We start from the raw sequence: 16,481 nt of genomic DNA, 5'->3' as shown, positions 1-16,481 counted from the left end.
TATTAAGGTTATGGCAGAGCTAGGCATTAGAAATAGGATATTATGGCCTGGAGTCAAGATGATAGGAATTCATAAATATTGTAGGATTGGCTAGAGTTGATGATGGCACATTATGTTTAATGATCTACCTTCTTCCATCCCCTAAATGTTGTCAAGTACTGCATTTCTCCTGAAGATCAGTCCTGGTGGGTAAGAAGTGCTGAAGATTGTGCCATCTTTTTTCATTCAGGCAACAAACTCATGACAATGCTCAGTATATCTGTCTACCTTGGAATTAGAATAATCAAGATTTATAAAAGGCATGCTGGTGAATGTCAATCTCTTCAGAGTGCCCTCAGCATGGTCACCAATCTCAGTCTTGAGAGCTTGGTAAGTAGTTACATGTCCCTCCTTGTCTGCTGCTCCTCAGGGGAATATTTTTGGATGATTTCAAGGAAAGGGAGAAAATGAAATGTCACTTCCAACAGATTATTACACATTTGAGAAAAAGGAATGCATATGGCAGGCAAATTAGTATTTCATATTTCATTGAAACATTATTCAGATTCATAGAAGGGTGGTGCCATCTACTTTTGCCAAAAATATTAGATTATTGTAACTTTAATATTTAATGCTTAGTCCCTTATGGTCACAGAAAAAGCTACATATCTAGATAGATGGATAGTTGTTGCAGGGATATATAATGAGATGATCAGTAAAAGACTTTCAAGCATAAAACTACATTAGAATAAAATTCTGAGGAAGAAGTATGGAAATACAAGTTTAAGCACAAAAGTGAGTGACATAAAAATACTGACTGTTGGGGCACAGAGCCTGCTTTGGATCCTCTGTCTCCCTCTCTCTTTGACCCTCCCCCGCTCATGCGCACACGCACGCGCTCTCTCTCTTTCTCTCTCTCAAAAATAAATAAAACATTTAAAAAATCTGTTAAAGAAGATAATATTTAAGAGCATTTTAAATAGGTTTTGGTGGTTGTCAAGTTACTATATTATTTAGATTTCACTGGATACATATAAAGTAATATAATAATTATACTCTATAATATAATAAATGTTATTATAATGTTTATTAAAGACATAAATACTTAGAATTATGTTTTTATAACTATTTAAACTTATAATAACATTTTTTTCAATACCAACTTAAAAGTCTATGAGAAGATACATGGTTTTACAATATTCTTTTAGATCTGTGAACAAAGAGTTTCAAGACCAAATGTGAGAGGACAATGTCGGAAAGGTATTCTAGTGCTTAATTAAATCCACTGGGATAAAGCAAATAAATTTATTTGGTAAGAAATAGGGAGCCAGTAACATGGGAAACAATGATTTTTTATTTAGGATGTCCTGGGTCTCTCAGAGGTGCCGTATACTCTGCAAGACTCTGTGATCAGAGCTGTGCTTTAGGATAGTCTGCGTGACATGCAAACCAAACTTCAGATTCTAAGCAAAGGTTTCACCATTCAATTTTGGGGAGATAATAAATTTCTGAATTATTTTCTATCAAGTATATGTTTGATAAAACCTATGAGTGGATCCAACCCTTCTGAGCACTACTGAAGGCAATTTAAGGTCTAGCACCATTTCAGGCCAACTTACCAAGGAAGCCAGAGGAGGTAGTGAGCACCTGTTTACCCCAGCTGTGAATTCCTGGACACCTGAGCAGATAGGTAATATAGGCCAGACATGTAGATAAGCAGCTGATATTTCTGCTATACTGCCTTGATCGTAGTCAAAGTAATTTTTTTTAACATTTATTTATTTTTGAGACAGAGAGAGACAGAGCACGAAGGGGGGAGGGTCAGAGAGAGAGGGAGAAACAGAATCCGAAACAGGCTCCAGACTCTGAGCTGTCAGCACAAAGCCCGATGTGGGGCTTGAACTCACAGACTGTGAGATCATGACCTGAGCTGAAGTTGGACGCTTAACCGACTGAGCCACCCAGGCGCCCCGATGATAGTTAAAAAAACAAAAACAATAACAATAACACCAAAACCCAAGAGATCAGTAATACTTAGAACTGAATACTTATATTAACCTTTTTAAACAGACATCAAATTCTGACCCTTCATGATGTCATTCTTTGTGGCACAAACCCCTACTACACTTTTCCCAAGATCTCTCATCAGGAGTTTACTAGGCCAAGTATTTTGCTGTCTTGTATTGCTTGTTTATTCTATTTGCATATGTTTTTTCTCATTATAATATCACAAATATACAGGCATCATAATGGATAAGGACCCCCATGTTATATCTCAGGAGGATAACATGAGCAGGTCACCCTCAGTTGAACTTGCTGCTTCATTAGTAAAATCTGTGTTTAACTCACCCCATGTTGGTTATTACAAACATTCTGTGGGGTAACCTTCCTTATTCTGACCATCTCTCCTATAGGTCTTATTAATTTTCCACGTAACCTAGAATTCACTCTTTACGAAGTCTCTATTGGCTAAAACCCTCCCTCCTCTATCCATCAGTAAATTCATCCTCTGATGTCTGATAAATGATTTATTAGAATGTGATCTACTCATCACTTTAAGGAGAGCTGGTCCAGGAGGCAGAGGGGATTTGGAAAGGCCTGTCAGTGAAGGCAAGTAGAAGAATTTGAGTTTTTTCCATCAAAATGAGATAAATGAGTACAGTTCCCTTAGGTAACATTAGGGTATGTTGCTACTCCCTGAGGACCTAGAACCGAAGCATGCATCTAGAGATTGCAAAAATAACCTGAGATCTTCTGAGGAAAAAAAAATGCTATTTTAATATGCAGTGGTATCCTCCTCCCCAAATTCTATTTATGCTTTCATATTATAAAAGGGTAAAACACGACTTCAAATTTGGGCAAAAGAGCTTTTACTTATGTAGGGCAGGGCTCTTTCCTACATTGGGCACTTTATCATCTGACAGACTGGTTGTTCTCTGGCAGGCCCTCATTTGTTTCCTAATTTAACATGAGTCTAATCAAATATTGGTGTGTATCTATAAAAAGATCTCATCAAAGGTTTGTAACTTGGTCACATTCAGCTTAATAAAACAGAATTCTGTTAGCATAATTGGTTTGTTTCCTCACAATTAGATAGTCTTCCAGAAATTTTCAATGTCATTTGTTGTTCATCTTTCTATTTAAAGATGCATTGATTGTCTTGTTTGGAGCTGTTTGCCTAGATATCTAGAAAACAAAGTGAAAGAATCAGGTTATTATCATCACAATCGATGAACCACTATTTATTGTTGTTGGTACTGTTTTCTGACATCAAGATCCTAAAAGGGCCACCACACATAATATAGTTATAAGATATAACTATACTGCATATATATGGGTGCCTTAGAAGAGGTATGCTATTTTTCACACAAAGGCAGTCAAAAATAACACAAGAAGTAAATGTAACTTTTAGCAGAATGATTTTTATATACACCCATATTTATATAACCTTTATTTTTCCTTGATACTAAATAAGAGATTGCATACTATATTTTAATACATCTTTAAGGAGATACATTTTTTTCCCTCTAGCAAGGGAGTTCGATACGAGGACGTTTTATTCTTTTTTTAAATATAATTTATTGTCAAATTGGGTTCCATACAACACCCAGTGGTCATCCCAACAAGTGCCCTCCTCAATGCCCATCACCCACTTTCCCCTCTCCCCTCACCCCCATCCACCCTCAGTTTATTCTCTGTATTTAAGTGTCTCTTATGGTTTGCATTAAGGAGGTAAATTTGAATTATTCTCGTACTAGTTCACTAAAATCTTACAGCATAATCTTTATTAGAAAAGCTAGTTACACTTGATATACTTTGTCACACCAAAATTCTATTTGCTCTCATAAAATGGATTTGTATTCCTGTTTCATATTTAATTTTGTGCATATTGTAAACCAAAGTTCTGCACTTTAATTGACTATTCATAATAGCTGATTGACTAAATAAATTTCCCCCTAAAATCCATCCCACTAATTACTTACTTTCCTGTTCATATAACAAGCGTACACATTTATGCTGCTGTAAGGTGAATACAAAAAGATTTATTTATTTTCTACTCACCTGATAAAAATTTGCTACAAATATAATTGGGTGGAGATTACAGTAAATTATGTTTTATTTTCTAAATTCTAAAATTTAAATTGTCATCTGAAGAAACTTTTGAGTGGAAATGCTTGGAATAGATTTACTTATAGACTTTACTATGGGAAATAGCCCAGGACTTTTTTGAAATGTTGAATAATAAATTAAATCTTTAAAATTGATCAGTAACAATTAATTAATTGATAATGACTTAAGAAAAATTTTCTTTAGTCTATACAAGAAATTTTATAAATGGAAGAAAAAATTGTCAAATTCCAAGATAATGTACTATAGAGAAACAAAATATATTAGAATGAAATTTTATTATAGTGCATGTACAGTTGAAATTATCCATAATTCTTGGATATATGAGTTGAAATTGGGTGTATCCAATGCAAAGAAAATCTCGAACTCAAAGACAGTATGATAGGAAACATAATAGTTTTGGTACTGCTGTTATCATTCTTTTCACTAGGTCTTAGAAGTTTCTGCAGGGCTTTATCAGGATGGAAGAGGAAAAGAGTAATTGCTACTTGTCACAGGAAATAAAAGATTACTTAACCCTTTCTTAAAAAAAGAAGAGCATGCTGCTCTTAGAGAAGATCCTCTCTAAGAAGATATAAAACAACACTTTCCCATTGAGGTCAGAAGTATATTTTGTTTATGTGCCTATGTTCACTATGTATTTATTCTCTCAAACTAGTAAATTATAAGAGCACTCAGTCTACATAAGATAAAGTTAGAAGAAGATATGCTTTGTATTTTACCTCCTTCTGTACTATTTGAAAATTTAACAACAAACAAATATTATCTTGAAAACCAGTAGAAACAAATATAGTAACATTTGTAAAAAATAAAAAAAAAGGAGTAATTGCTGCTTGATGGAAAAATGGAAGACCTTTAAGCACAGGCTAGCTGCACTTTCCTCCCTCCTTCTGTGCTACATTGAAATAGGATAGCATTTAGGATTTTCCCTAGAGATAGCAAATGGTTCCTACACAGAGAGCAAACACTCCTTTTGCAGTAGTATTCATTGTAAACAAGGGCAGAAAGTACACACACATATTACAAATCACACATGGGTAGTGTTTTGTTTTACAGAACAACGTAAAGGAATTGATCTTTATTAATTTGTTTTTAAATTAAGCAGAAAATATCACTGATGAATGCTCTGTTTTATAGTGATTAGTACCACTGTGCAGATAAGCACAAACCTAAGTACATTATTTTGATCTTTGTTGGGGGTAAAAAAATATCACCGATGAATACATGTTCTAAATTATAAAATAGCAATCTCCTTCTTTCTCTGTGGATTGACATCTACGAGTTATCATTGTCAACTGAAGATGTAACAGTGATTTTTTTATTTTCCTCTGCAATTATTTGAATGAATGGTATTTGCAGTTGGGTTAGCTTGTGGAAAGATTAAACATGAATATTGTAAAAGAGCTACTTTTCTTATGTATAGTGTATTTTAATATTTCTTAATCTGTTTTTGTCATGTACCTGTTATGTGAATTGTCAACACTCTTGGTGTATGAATGCTTGATTTTAAGGGCTTATGTTCTGGATATAGATTCTAATTTTTTGGAAATAGGCAGATAATTAAATATGCCATGTCATTTTTATAAAGTTCCTTTTGGGGCACCTGGGTGGCTCAGTTGGTTGAGCATTCTACTTCAGCTCGGGTCATGATCCCACTGCTCCTGAGTTCAAGCCCCGCCTCAGGCTCTGTGCTGATAGCTCCCAGCCTGGAGCCTGCTTCGGATTCTGTGTCTCCCTCTCTCTCTCTGCCCCTCCCTCACTTGTACATTTTCTCTCTCTCTCTCTCTCTCTCTCTCTGTCTCAAAAAGAAATATTTAAAAAATTAAAAAATAAATTAAAGTTTCTTTTAAGGAAGATGGATCCTTAAATACAATCCGAAGGTCATAGCTGAGTGAGCTGCTAATAGAGCTCCTTCATGTGAACACTTGGATCATCTTTAGATATTCAGAAGTATTCCTGGGGTTGAGTTCAAAAGATGCAGCCAAAGAAAGAGGAGTATTAGAGTGGGGAGAATTTGGCATTAGAAGCAGTCTGGGAGTGATGGAATGGGCCACAGGGACAAAATGAGGGGGCTAGAGGAGGGGAACAACCACCCCACAGAAGCCCGTGTGCTCCCTGGGCTCAGGGAGCCAATGAAAATGTCCCAGTTATAGGCCAAATGGAAAGGGTTCTGGAGCGGGAAAATCTAGTGTTCGATTTTCAGTTCTTGGCCTTGTATACATTATGAAGTAATGACCAACATCCAGCACCATATTTTTGTTGAAACAGTGAAGAAAAGCATTACACACCGGAGATAGCCATACTCCTCTCAAAGTAATTCTACAAAAGGAAGTGCCAAGGTCAGAGACGTCCATGGAAAACGTGCTCCCTAGAAACATGCAGACACCTTTGGAGGGACATTCATCTTCCCTCAAGGCACCAATAAGAAAAGGGCTCGAGGCAATCATCCTTCCTTCTGAAAAGTCTGGGTAGCTGTAGCTGGCACTGTGTTTCGTAAATATTTAAAATCACAAGAAATTATGACATAGGCCGGTTTATGAAGTTTAAATTCTGCTCTCCATCGTGGCTCCAAAAATCGGTCATATAAGACTTCCAAAACCAATATCTTGGCATCTCATGCTAGCACTTTTATTAGACTATGCCTTTCTTCATCTGTTTGCTAAAGAACTATTATGTACTTTGTGTATACCAGCCTACGCTGCATTAGTCCCTAGAAATGCAAACACAAATAAGATTGTCGCTATCCTCATAAAGTTCATAGCCAATTTGGGAAAAAAAAACAAACAAACAAATGCATAATTACAATGCGATATGAGAGGATAAGAATAAAATTATATAAAAACTGTGGTAGGATTCTAAAGGGAATAGAAGGTAATTATTGCTGGGACCATTGGCAAAATGCTCAGAATAAAGATAAAATTTAATGGAGACTTCAAGTTCAAGGTGAGGGACTGAGCACATACTCTAATCTCTTCTAAATCTCATTGAAGTAACATAAGGAAACATAGTAATCCTGAAGAACTGGGAAGGATGCCATCAATAGGTCAGAAACTGAAAAAAATTAGAAAAGAAAAACAGATCTGTCAGGATTGACACTGGGAAGAGCTATAGTGGTTGAAAGACCACTACAAATTGAATGTCGTTTTCCCTAAAAGAACACTAAGAGACTAAGAATAGAGTAAGAAAAGCCTGATGTTACGCATAGGAAAACTGGCAAGTAAATCACTGAAAGATTTCCAGTCATCCACTCACATTTTCCGGAATGCCTAGATTAGTTTCTGCCTCCAGATTACAGCTAGCAAATATAGATCTCCAAACAGAGTTTGCAAAAATGGGTTTCCAGCCAGGGCATTAGGGCTGGAGAAATAAACAGGTCCAGTAACTCTTGCCTTCTAGAATTCATGTCAAGAAAGCATCACAGGCATGAAAGGAAGCTCGTCTGTCTGTATGTTCCATCTCCCTCCCACCATATGGCTCATGCAATTTTGAGTCACATTTACTGAAAGAAGAGTGGTTTTTCACAAGTGCCGAGGAAACACAAGCTATCAAACTGATTAATTCCAGACGTTCATAAGTAAAATGAAGAGATAACCAAGAATCACTGGAAGGAAAAGAAGGCAGTAATGGGAACAAACAGAAGATCTAATCTCTGAAGCAACAGTTACTGCAGGAAGAAAAATAAATTTTTCAAATAAATCTATTTGATATTCTTAGAGTGTTTTTTATGGAGATACCACATCCATAGAGCAATAGTAGGTTGTTGGAAAAAGAAAGAGGGAATTGAAGAATAAACAAACTTTAGGGAAATTAAAAGCATACTAGCATTTAAAGAAGTCAATGGAAAAGTTGAATTGCAAAACAGACATGACTGACAGCTAAGCCATTAATCTGGAAGCTAATGTATTGAGTACAAACGCAATAACAAAAATGATTAAATTATGAGAAAAGAAGGGACAGATCCAAAATATCTGATACCACTTTAACAGAAGTTTGAGAAGAAAATGCAATTTTAAAAGTTTATTAGAATAAGCTTCTGTTAAACTGAAGAAATTCAGGTCTTTCTTCAGACTAAAGAGCCCTTCAAACATTTTAAGGTAATATTGTGAATGAGGAGAAAAGAGACACAATTTTAATAAATCTTGGTAAACCTTGTGGATTCCCAAATGCAAAAAAAAAAAAAAAATCTAAGCGAAAGATCCTTACAAGTTAATTATTAGTTGTTAAGCTGGGTTGCTAAATGATTATGGAGCAGTGTATACAAGTTAATAAAAGGATTTGATTATATAATACTATACCAAAACATAACTATACAATTAAACCAATATGCCACTTAGGTGCATGCTAGAAAAAAATTATTTAAGGTAATGCTGAAGCAAAATTTAAAAAAAAATGAATTCAAGGGGAAAGACCTTAAACATAGGAAGCCATGGCGAGAGACGTATTCAGTAAAACTTCTAATTGAGTGTAGGCAATTGCTGATAATATGGCTATGAAATTTAAAATGATTGTTAAAGAGCTCCTGAAATATGCTAGGGAGAGTAGACAGTAAAATTACAATCAGTGGGGAGTTAGAGTTCTACATGAATTTAACAAAATGTGGGAGAATGGGGAAAAAGAGCTTGTTGGAGCTCCTGTTATAGAAGATGGTAAGAGGCTATGCATATGATTGGTTTTGCGATTAAGTGAAAACATTTTAAATATATTGTTATAAATTTAAGATACAATATATAATTCTATAAAAATAAGGTAGAACTGCCTTATCCCTGAATAAAACCAAAAAGGTAAAAGAAAACTTGATCATAATAGGAAAAGTTCAGAAGGAAAAAGAGTAGCCATACGTTGATAATAAAACAAAGCAGAAAAAATTCAGAGCAACCTTACCTATGATTGTAGAGGGAAAATTTTAAATAAAATGTTAAAAACATATATGAGGAATGAATTTAAATTAATAATACAATATAATAAACCATGCTTTTTATTTCAGGAATACAAAGTCGACTCAACAGTAGGGAAATGTATTAATATAATCTCTCCCCTAATAGAATAAAGGAGTATAGAATCATTTATGTTACCTTCTTGGATCACAAAGACTTTTATGTTTGTACTCCTGCAAAGAAACCACTAGAAATTTACGCTAAAAATACCTTTCACAATAGCATCAAAACTATAACTCTAAGCGCAAGAAATATTTATGACCTATAGGAACAAAATTGTAAAACTCTACAAAAAGATGTTACAGAAAGATCTTAATTAAAGCTAAATATGCTATTTCTTAAAAGAAAGATTCAATATTGTAAAGATATTATTTTCCCCAAATTACCATATAAACTCAATGCCATTTCAGTCAAAATTACAATGGGACCTTTTCTGAACTTTACAAATTGATCCTAAAGTTTTTTTTCTGAAAGTGTAAATATTTATAATGACCAAGACAAACTTGGAATTCATCAATCTGTTTATTTTAAAAATGTATATAATAGCAACCTCCCCCAAAGATTGATGAGCAAATTATGAAATATGTGGGAAAAGAGTATTAATCATTTATTGAGACATGTTTTGAATCCTATAAGATAATGGAAAATGGTGATGATTTTAGTGTCTGTATTTGATAATGACAAACATAAAAGTATGAATACATGAGGACAAAAATTGTCTGATGACATGAAAAATAGCGTGTTAGAGATGAAGAGAACACGTCTTACTCTTAAAATGTCTAATAGAGTTGATTTATCATCTTTCAATAAAACAGCAAGTGGAGCCCTAAATAATGTATAAACTCAGGAAACATTAATCAAGCGTTTATTTTTCTTTTAAAGTCATATAGTCGAGAATGCTTTATTTTCAGTTAGGAGAAATAAAGTGATAAAAACAACCGTGAGCTCATTCTCCCTTGCAGCCATCCCACGTCCTTAGCCATGAATCATGGAGGCCTCCCCTGCTTCCTTGGGGGTAATCTACAGAGCTAAGGCTCTGTCACTCTTCTATTGTGGATGGAAATCAGAAAGGCTGAAGTTCTCAAAGAAATGCTGCAGGTATTTATGATTTAATATTTTACCTAATGCCTCTGCTTGAAGATTTACTTTTAAGTCTGATTCGTGAGGCTGACCGATCCTTTCAGGATGGTTCTAATTACAATTCTTTTTCCATGTAATGAACCAAATCTTCGCCTCTGTAATTTCTGCCCGTTGGAACTGGTTTTATCCTTTTGAAACACAGAGAAGTATTATTTCATGTGGCAGACCTTCAGATGTTTGGAGCTACTTTGATACTATCCTTTGTCTTCTTATCTCCAGTCCCAACATTCTTAACCCCTCCAACCCTTTCTCATGTAATGCAGCTGATCTCAGCATTTTCTTTACCTCCCTTGATAGAACCTTAGTTTAGCCAAGGCAAATCAAATATGCTCTCCAGATGTAGAGCAGCCATGATAGAGGCCAGTAAGAATGTTGGGAGTTCTACATGTAATTTAAAACTGTATTTCTTTTTTTAGAGCAGTTTTTGGTTCATGTTGAGCTGGCTGTTTGTAAACACATGTTGATTTACTCACATGAGCTACTTAAATTATACTTCATCTATTCTTCAATTAAGTAAATTATTATTTAAGTTTCAAGGGTCAATCTTCAATACATCTTTAATTTAACCTTATTAATTTTTAGTCTGTTGAAACAATTGTAAATATTGATTGCCACTCAACACGTTACCTAGTTAACTCGTTTTTAATCATCTGCCAATTTAAATAGCATGTAACTTATATCTTCTTTCAATTTGGTAACCAAAATATTGAGACAATCAGGATCTCATTGCCATATCCCTAGAGAGGACCAGGTTGACATGGTAGTCATGGCTGTTTAGCTAGCTATGACCTGGTTGACTATACTCTTGTTCAATTCACACTTTATTTTCATAGTCTCAGGAATGTCATGAGAGACTTTATTAAATTTCTCCTGCAGGAAAAATGCTTCATCAATAGGAAGGTTTTCTGATTGCTAGGTTTTGTTTGTTTGTTTTTTTTTTGAAAGAAACATAATTCTTTTTTAAAATTACAATCTTATGTGGAAAAATAATTTATAGAACATAAAAATGTGTAGCTGCTGTAGTTGAAATATGCATGAAAAATGGGACATTTATACTCATCAACCCCCATTCCTGTCACGCTCTTCCTCAGCCATGGCTGCCCACACACCTCAGGGCTCCAAGGAAGACATTTGAGGACACAGATGACATCCTACTATGACTACTAGGAAAGCCAGCTTCACCATGAAGGAAATGAGACTAATTCAGTATGGTGTAAACAAGAACAATACATGTTCATGCTTTGGGGTTCACCCTTCTATTTGAAGTACTCCTTAGAATCTATTTAATATTTTTATTTGATAATATGTCTAAGAGAAATACTTCCAAGCTTACTGATCTATATATTCTCCTTTTATAATAGAGGAATTAGAGTCAATGCAGAGGCCAGATCCTGGTGTTTGTTATATCCTCTTACAACTCTCACCTAAATACATATGTGAGAGATTTTGATAAAGATCTATTAAGAGACCAAAATTGCAATAGCACAGGAAGCCAAAAATAAGAAAAGGCCATATGTTGTTGTGTGAAGGGGATTTTTAATGACTTGGAATACACATTCTAGTGTAGATTTAGTCCATTTACTGCACCAGCACTGCATAAACAGCTGCATCCCGTGTCTGCTCCTAAGTTTGCGACTGAAGGATTATGTTAACCAGAAAATCTGAGAGCCAGCTAAACCCTGATGCCCAACAACTTTAGTAAAGATTATCTATCTACCTACCTACCTACCTATCTACTTACCTACCTACCTACCTACCTATCTATTTCCATCTATCCACCCGTATTATTAATAATAATACAGGAACACATTGCTGCATGTCCAGGTCTAAAAACAAGAATTCACCAGTACTCAATAGGCAAAGTATCTGGATAGGAGTAGTACATGCACTCTGTAAGTCTGTAAAATAAAGCATCACTATAGAAGTATCAAGGATGAGGAAACAGGGTAGTATTGAATAGCATGACATGGGGTTTATGGAAAATTTTTCAATATAAAGTCAAAGAAGAATTAGCCTGGAGATTCAGAGAAAGAACAACTTCTAAAATATTATTCTATAAGAATACGTGGGAAGTAATTGAGAATATTTGCCTTACTCTCCTCATAAAAGTCTAATATCCTAATGAAAGTCTAATGATATGACTATCATGAAATAGTAGAAATAAGAAGCTAGTACTAATTAGTATGTCTTTGGCTGCAAGTAACGGTTCTGATGTTGGATGGCTTAAATAAGAAACATTATTTTCTCACATGATTTGAGTATGAGGGCCAAGTTGATTCTCATGCAGGTTCATTGCAGAGGTCAAGTTGTCATCAGGGCCTCTGTGTTCCTCCGACCCAGTTTGTTTTTGTTTTGTTTTCAGGCTGGTTTACCTCAAAGTCTAAAGACGTCTGCAGCACTCCATGTGTCACATCTGTGCTAACGTGCACATGATAAAAAGTGATGAATCTTCCTAAGTCTCTTTCTTAGGAGGAAAAGTATTATGCGGAGGCTCCCAGTCAGCTTCTCTTCACATTGACTCGAATTGAATTATATGAATGTTCCTCAGGCAATTACTGAAATGTGAAATAAAACAACTCTGACTGGCTTAGACAAATTTTCTGGGGAGATTATCACAACCATTACAGGGCTATATAGAGAGAAAAACATAGGATGAGTAGTAGGTTATAGAAGGGAATGAGCTGAAGAGAAAAATTAGAATCCACACTGGAAAAAGTAAAGAGCGGGAATGAAATTGGGAACATTGGATTGGCAATAATAAGTTACAGAAGCTCTCCCCTGTGTGCTGAATAAAAGGACCTAGATATTTTAGACAGTTAAAAAAGACATGGAAGGAAGAGAATACAGACTAAAAATTATGCTTATTATGATAAATGAAGGGAAAAAAATGGATAAAAGACTATCAAAGACTTCAGGAAGAACATTTTCATGGGTGAAAACTGACTTGAGCCTACAGATGAAATATGATCCCATATGTTGCAGGTGAAATGAATAGTAAGAGACCATACTTTTACATTGTTAAATCCTACAAGTATATAGTCAGGGAAATAAAAAAAATTACATAAAAAGGGACAAAAATTGTGCTAGTCTCAGACTTTTATTTTGTGGTACTAAATTGTAAATGACAATGCCTGTAGAATTTTTAGACGAAAAATGTAATTTAAGAACTTGATGTATAGTACTCTAGCCAATCTAGTTTCAAAACAAAAGAATAGCTGTATTCAAGAACTCTGAAAATATATTCCTTATTTTCATTTCTTTGCAATTGATAATATACTTAGGTGGACAACTCAAGTTAGAGAAAAGTGTGGTATCAAATTTTTTTTGAAGTTAAGCAGTAGCAACTCAAGATTCAAATACTCATCTAAGAGGTCATTCAAATGTAAACATGACAGAAAATTTTTCTTAGGTATTAAAAGCCCCCTGAAACCCACAAGACGTATGTAATCTTTCAGAAAGAGACATTCCTCAGTCACTTAACCTAAGAATAGTACTGTGGTAATATGGAAGGACCGGTTGTTAGATAGTAAGAAACATAAGTGGATGAAGCATAAACAGCTGTGGTAGTATGACTATTCAACTGAATGCAAAATACAAAACTATTGAACGTGGTGTTTTATATAGTAGAACAGTATGTACTAAGTCAGTTTCACAACTCCCATTCAGAAAAATAAAAATCAACAAAAGTAAGAGTGGGTAGGTCGTAATTTCTATGTGTCCTTGAGAAATAGAGAAATACAAGTTTAAAAATATTTTAGAGGTGTTATCACTGGTAAAACTAAGAACAAAAAAATAACTTCGCAAAACTACTATGAAATAAAACAAAAAGTAGACTTCTGCAAAAATAAAAATAAAAACCAACTGACGTATATGGCAGCAAACAAAAATAGATGGTATAAAACAAGTTAAGAGATAGAATATCATTTCATAACAGTTATAAAGGTTAAAAAAAGGTTCTCTGTGTTACTTACAACAGATGTCTGTAAGAAGACAAACCAAGGATATACCAGAATATCAGGAATAAAAACAAGAGATTCAGCTATTGACATCAGACAAAATATCCAAATAAAAAAGTTAATGAAGATTAGATGCTTTTTACATTAATAACCTTTTTTACCCTAAATAAGAATAAAAATTTCTAGTATCATATACAGACATCAAAAAATGGTGATTAATACAAAGAGATAATAATTAATGGTAGGGGAAATATAAATGGCTAATAAAAATATCAAAACTCTTCTTCCTCACTGAGATTCAAAGGAATGCAAACCAAAATAACAAGATATTGTTTTTACTCTTAGTTTGCAAAATCTTATGTAATCGTGATACTCAATATTTTGAGGATTCCATGGAAAGGTATTCTCATATATGTACATTGAATCAAACTCTGGAAAGCAGTTAAATAATACACACAGAGACATTTTATATAGTCATTTTACTCCCAATTATAATAAAAGAATGAATGCTAAAGCAAAAATCTAAAAAAAGTAACATATTTATATGTAATGATGTTCATCACACTTCACAGGTCTAAAATTGGAAACAAGTACCACTGAAGAAGAAAAACACTAAATATATTACATATAATTCAGTAACTACATATTATAAATGTTAATATAATTTAATAACTATACAATATCACATATATATGATATCATGATTTATATATGATGTGATATAATATAGTTATTAAGAGATGTTTTTGAAGCATTGTTGCATTGAAAAGTATTTGTGATTTAATGCTGAGGTTCATAAAGAAAATATGCCTAAAAGGTATAATTACAAGTAAAATTGTAGGTTGTTTCTGCTTTCTATGACCTTTATGTATCTTATCAATTTCCTATTTCCAACATGTATTATTTTAATAAAGAGAAAGCAAGATGTCAATAATTGAAAGAAAAAAATTGCTTTTCTTCCACTTACAATTTCTTCCATTTTTTAGGTGTTCTTGAACATTGTGGTGGTTTTATAATCAAATCTCTAGCTCTTTCACTCCCTGAGATGTAAGTTTTCTGAGACTGGAGGATTAAAATGGCTCTATATTTTCACACTACCTCCTTGCCTATCTTGGTTTTCAATTTCCTCCTAACTACGTTTGCTCTCCTCTTGCCACTTTGGAGATCATTTCCTGGTTGAAGAAGATGAAAACTAAATAGGAGTTGGTTGATTAGTCTTGTTTGCTTTTTGTCGTCTGTTAGCGTTGTGTGTGCCATCTGTTACCAGCAGATTGCCTTCCTTCATCTCCTTCTTGCACAGAACTTAGCAAAAAGGAAAACAGTCCACCATTTTGTCTTCAGAAAGTTTTTCCAAAGTTGAACTCACTTTGCTTATTCAACCTCCTTAGAGATCTAAACTGTTCTTCCGATTTAATATTTAGTTTTATGTCCCTTCCTTCTCTTTAAAAATTCTTATTTTGCTTTAAAATGTGACCTCATCAAAGAGTATCCTTTGCAACTACAGAAGTTTTATATCTGTGGCCCTTGAAACCAGGTCAGTCCGCTTGCTAACTGCTTCTCTCTTTTTGGATACCTTCTCCTTCTTTGCCAACAGCTTTGGGTGTTACGCTCTTTTCCTTGACTCAGCGTTGACCAGGGTTCACAAACTCAAAACCTGCAGTGACCAGCTGGTAAAAGGTGAAGAATTGGAGAGCCCAGGGGCCCACCTACAAAGAGGGCAGCAATTACTCATCTATCTTCAACTGATCTCCACAATGGACTGATGACTCACTGTGGTAAAATCCTCTGATTTTTAAAAAGCTGAAAATGTAAGTGTGTGCGTGTGTGTTTGTGTGTGTGAGAGAGAGAAAAAGAACTAGAGTGAGAGACAGGGATCTCCAGAATTTTTATTGTAAGACATTAATAAAATTTTTATTCAGGTCAATACCCCAATGTAAATCACAAATAACAAAACTTAGTGAGATGAATTCAGTCTGAGACCTCTAGTTTTCATTCTTTTTTCTATATCCACTTTCATTTCTCAAGCTTCTCCAAAGAAGCAGAACCAGTAGTATGTATAGAAAGAAATAAGGAATTGGCCCACATAATTATGGAAGCTGAGAGGTCCACCAATCTGCCATCTGCAAACTGGCAACCCAGAAAAGCAAGCGGTAGTAATTCAGTGCAAGTACAAATCCCTGAGAACCAGAAGATTCACTGGTGAAAATTCCAATATGAGGAGAACTGGAGGAAATCAGATGAGATGTCCCAGCTAAGCAGTGAGACAAGAAAGAGAGTGAATTCCTCCATTCTCTGCCTTGCCTTTTGTTTCATTCAAGCCCTGAGTTGATTGGATGGTGCTCAC

General features: G+C 34.5%; 1 long non-coding RNA gene across 1 annotated transcript in view; it reads left to right on the top strand.

Moving 5' to 3' along the window:
* The first annotated feature begins 235 nt into the window (after positions 1–235).
* Positions 236–16,481, top strand: part of LOC122198501 — a 38,251-nt gene continuing 22,005 nt past the window's right edge. The window contains exons 1-4 of the long non-coding RNA XR_006193020.1: positions 236–369; positions 4,538–4,705; positions 10,004–10,139; positions 15,732–15,912. This is a non-coding gene — a long non-coding RNA (uncharacterized LOC122198501). The remainder of the gene's footprint in view (positions 370–4,537; positions 4,706–10,003; positions 10,140–15,731; positions 15,913–16,481) is intronic.

This window comes from Panthera leo, chromosome C2 (assembly GCF_018350215.1).
Source record: "Panthera leo isolate Ple1 chromosome C2, P.leo_Ple1_pat1.1, whole genome shotgun sequence".
Taxonomy (NCBI): domain Eukaryota; kingdom Metazoa; phylum Chordata; class Mammalia; order Carnivora; family Felidae; genus Panthera; species Panthera leo.
The sequence above is the reverse complement of the archived record's forward strand: the minus strand, read 5'-3'. Positions and strand labels throughout refer to the sequence as shown.